We start from the raw sequence: 5000 nt of genomic DNA on the forward strand, positions 1-5000 counted from the left end.
GTGTTTTTATTGGTTCTTTTACTGTTTTGTTTGCTTTTCTCTTTAGTTATAATCTTCGTATAGTAATACCTTTAGGGATTTTTTACATATTTAAAGTATGCAGGAACATCATTAAGTACATTGTTTATCCTTTTGTTATGTCCGTTCTATTGTACTTTTTAAGTTCTTATGTAATACCTTTAGGAATTCGGTATACCTAAGAGACAAGCAACTAACACTGTAAACATATAAAAAGGAATTTTTTAATCATTATTCACTGTAACTGATGAAGGTCATACGACCGAAACGTTTTACACTGCATTAAATCTTTTTACTTTTTAAGTCATCAGGAGTTGTCCGTCCACTGGCCTCTTTTAACTTATATATATATATATATATATATATATATATACAGTTACAGTTATAGGTAAGGTAGACTACATTCCGTGGTCGACAAATTTGTTTCGTAGGACCATGTCCCACTCTTCAGGATCGTACATTGGTTACTGTCTCTACAGGATTACTGTTTTTACATGATGATTTTTTATCCTGCTACCCATGCGCGTACTTGTAAATTACGATTTTTAATTACAATTTCTTTAAGAGGAATTTGTTTGCATGCCGACAGCCGCTTGCTAATTCTGATCGTTTGTTGAGCGTGGCGAGCTCTGGGTGACAAATTATAAAATACTTCTCGAGTGTACATAAGTTGCATTTTTTGGTGCTGTTAGAATACGCGCGCGCCCTTCCCAAACTCTTCCACGCAATGCTGTAATTTACTTTAGCATTTTTTAACCGCCACACATATTTGCTTAACTCTGTCTGGTTGCTGTGCACCACATTCCTGAAGGGCTGGTTATGGTTGGCAAATCTAGCCTTGAAGTCAGTGTCAGTTAGCCCTACGTAACTCTCGTTTACCTCGCTTGAGGTCACTGTTGCCTGATATACTATACCCTTTGTTAAGCATTGGTTGTCAAGGGGGCATTGGTCTTTTTTCCTGCAATTACATGATCTTTCTACATTGGCTATCTCGGGTTCTAGCGTTCGTAGCACACGCTTATTGTGCTTGTCGATTATACTTTTGACATTGGGCATGCAACTATATGATAGCTTTAACGTGTTACGGTTAAAAATTGGTCTAAGGGCGTGGCCCTTGGGGAAACATTCGTCTACGATTCGTAAGAACTGTTTTCCTAGGTTGGTCTTGACCTGTGCATCATAAGGCGGGTTAAACCAGGTGATGTTTCTTTTCCTTGCTCTGCTCGATCTTGGTTGGAATTTCAATGTATATTGGTACCTACTCTTGTCCAGGGCCGCTTGGTATGGTGGTACTGCGTTGTTGAATGCAGATTCATCGGACGAAATGTCTGATAGCCTCTGGTTTACGCTTTCCCGTATTCTCTTCAATATACATGGTGGATGGTTACTCTTGGCGTGCACGTAAGTGGGAACGTTCCCGGGCTTCATAAAGGGGTAGTGCTTGCCGCTATTTAAGTCAAGAGTTACATCCAGGTAATTGATTACCTTTTTGTTTGCTTCAACCGTTATCTTTAGTCCATTGTCCGCGAACAATTAGCATATCTGTTGCTTGATGCGCTCGATCACTCGGGGTGGGTCGTGGAATGCTGCGAGGCCATCATCTCTATAAAGGCCTATTGTGTTGTAACTGTATGCACAGCTCTAGCTTCACTAGCTATTGAGCTCTCTGCGAGGGCTTATTGGCAACTCACATTTAGTATTCAGTATTCAGTATTCAGGCAGTATTCAGTCCTTGGTCCTTTCAAACTAACTGCAGACAGTACTGTTTCGGCCTTCTGGGCCTCATCAGTGCAGTGCTGATGTCTGGGATGGAGGTTAAGCTGATAAAGCCACCCCATATATATATACGAAGTTTGAAAGGACCAAGGACGGACAACCCCTGGAAGACATTTTCATTGGGAGAAAAACCTTTTGTGCTCTGAGCGGGATTTGAACCCACGTCCCCCTGATTACCGGTTGGGTGTGATCACCACTACACTATCAGAGCAACCATGCTGGCTACAGCATGGCCAATCTGGATAGTGAATGGGAATTACGTGGTCATCCCGGGGGCATGTTTTTCCCCAACTAGATGACGCTGGATCAACCAGAACGATGATTCACAGGCGGACGAGAGAGAAGAGGACAATTTGTATACAAGTTAAGGTCTCTCGAGCCAACAGCGCATCTCTGCCCCACAGGAGAATCACAAATGGATTCACAGTCCAAGCCTCGGCGAAATGTAATTCATTAACGAAGTTATATATATATAGTTTTCAAATATTATAACGCTCACTTTTGAAAATGTATGTTGACTAGCATACGAAACGTCAAGTTTTATAAAAAATGCGTTGCAATACAATGTTTATCACCGCTGTTTGTGTTATTTTCTTAATCAAGCAACGATGGCCTAAGAGCAAGAGTATACGATACTGTTGTTCACACCTTAGAACAAAAGAAACGTTGGATGATGTTGAAGACGATGGTGAAGACGATGTTTGATGGAAATCAAACTTCGTTCAACAACTTCCATCATCAGACAACATGGTGGCCAAACGAGTGCAACATGTTCCATTCAACAATGTTGGATGATGTTACACTAACATGTTCAGTGGACCCGTTTGGCCAGGCCTTAACGGCAAAAAAAAAAAAAAAGAATAGTGTACGAAAGCAACAAAAAAACTCTACCCTTCGAAGTCCCCACACAGTGTCACTCTTCAGTATCGCCAGTCCCCCAGTTGCCAGTTATTTTTTAAGTATAACCGAGTACGGGTACTGGTAATCCTACCCGTACCCGTACCCGGGACCGGGCCGCTATCTTAACGTCTCTATATTCAAATGCGCTTTACAAGGAGGTGATCTATGGGTGAGATCGGACATCAGGCGGGAACGGGTTGCGCTAGAGGCTCGGGCTCTACCATTTTAGGATTTACCATTTGCCAACGACAGGGCAAACTGTAAGCCACAAACCCGTCTAAAACGGACACAGTTTGCCCTCTGATTGCACAGAAAAGACGAGGACAACTGTACGTAGCATATTTATGGTTGCCTAGCACGTGATCAATTTCTTCCTTTTGACAAAACATCATGACCTTTCCATTTATTCATAAAAGTCAGAGACTGCAGCAATTTTCGTGTTTTTAAAATCGATTGTCATTAATCTTTCGATCAGAATTCGATTCAGAGTTATATATAAAAACTAAGTTATTTTTTTTCTTCATCTGTCTTTTTCTGGTGGCATCAGATTAGACTAACAAGAAGAGGAATTATGAAGAGGAAACAACACCTTCAGTCCTTTCTTAGTGTGTGCACTAAACGTTTGCTTAGTGCAACTGCAAGACATCCTGGAAAACCTCCCGTCAGAGCACTTTACAGTTATTTTTTTTGCAGACTATTTATTTAATGAAGAGACGAGTGAATTTTACTCAAGACCGTGTTTTGTTATCTTCAAACTGAATTTGTTACCAAAGCTTAAAAAAACTAAAAAACCTCAAAATGGGACAGGACATTACAAAATAATTAAACGTGTGAACCAAAGGGCCTCTGCTGGCGCGACATGTGGGTGACCCCTCAAAAAGTCTTAATGACCCCCCACTTGAAAAAACTAACTGGAACGCTGCAGTTCAATACCACCCAATAGGCTCAGTGCCTTCACTTTTTTGTGTAACACGTACCACAGGACACCCAGTGTACGCTTTGTTCATGTCAAGATCTCGTTCCCAGGGTTCTGTCTCCTACTGGGGGAGGACCCTGGGAACGAGGATGATACTCCAAGTTGCCTGCCGAAAAAATTAGATCGGAGGGTCAAAATTTGGATTATACAATTGCAGCCCAAATCCCTTGTCGGTACATGACTTATCGAAACTCAGGTCGGCACCGTCATTGATCAGTAAACAAACCCGTCGACAATATTAGCATTTGTCTTTCTCGGTAAATTTTAACTACAGTGCTATTTTCAATCGTGTTCAATCCTCAAACCACTTGTTTACGATGTCATGAACCTTACACGGCAAATTAGGGAGTTGCGAAGTTCGATCTGGTAGAAGTTGGGCCGATTCATTTCAAAATTCGCAATTTGGTTGTGTGATTCGCTGCGTTATTGGCTACTTCGTAACCTAGTATCCAATTTCGCAACAAACTTCGCAACGTGGCGCGGTAAAGTACTGTGAAATTGACTGTAATTGTGTACTTCATAGACAGTATTATTTCCTTTGAAAATTAAATCAAATTGTTCACAACTCAATGGTCACAAAACGAAAAACAAACTGTTCTACTCGACAATGGCGCCCGGGCCGAAATTGACAACAGCGGCTGATGAGAACACGTGCGCTGGTTCAGTCTTGAGCTCGTTCACTCAATATAGAACAGGTTGGTTCACTCCCAGCGCGCAGAACACAGCATCATAAATATCTGCGTGAACGATGTCAGGTCACGCTAGTTTGTCTAATGACATCAGACACATCAAAACACGAGCTTTCATTGGTTCTTGAAGTCACATGATATGCAGCCTTTTTCTCTGGAGAGCTCGCAATTTTTTTCTGCATACACAACACTCTCGCGCTTCGGCTCCATTAAGGCTACCAACTCGTCAGCCTTGCGTCTTCTCTCGGCTGACTCGTTGGTAATAACAAGGAAAGGGATAGCCACTGTAAAAAGAATGCTTTCAGTCAAGCGAGAAAAGAGACAGGCGATGATTACCGCTCTTTGAGATTCCAAAAGTCCGAGAATTGAAGAATGTAGGATTTAAATGCCATTGAGAACTTTCTTTATCAGTAAGTACCACAGCGGGCTTGGATATTGCGCATTTAAGGAAAATACTTCAATGAAACCGAGCTCAGTGGATGCGTTCCCTCCCACAACAACCAACTGAGAACGGAACATAAATATACTGGATACACCTTCACTCGGACGAGACACCACGCATAATATTGTTAATATGGCGATAAGTCATTTACTGCGAAAGAGCTACGCTCATTGAGCAGGCGATGGCGTAAAGGAAGTCG

At 41.8% G+C, this 5000-nt stretch overlaps 1 non-coding gene across 1 annotated transcript; it reads right to left on the bottom strand.

Annotated features, from left to right (window-relative positions):
- Nucleotides 1-1932: 1932 nt before the first annotated feature.
- On the bottom strand, nucleotides 1933-2005 carry Trnat-ggu (transfer RNA threonine (anticodon GGU)). The gene has a single exon. It is a non-coding gene; the product is annotated as a tRNA-Thr (tRNA).
- Nucleotides 2006-5000: the final 2995 nt, after the last annotated feature.

The sequence above is a fragment of the Montipora capricornis genome, chromosome 3 (genome assembly GCF_036669925.1).
Source record: "Montipora capricornis isolate CH-2021 chromosome 3, ASM3666992v2, whole genome shotgun sequence".
NCBI classification, from domain to species: Eukaryota; Metazoa; Cnidaria; class Anthozoa; order Scleractinia; family Acroporidae; genus Montipora; species Montipora capricornis.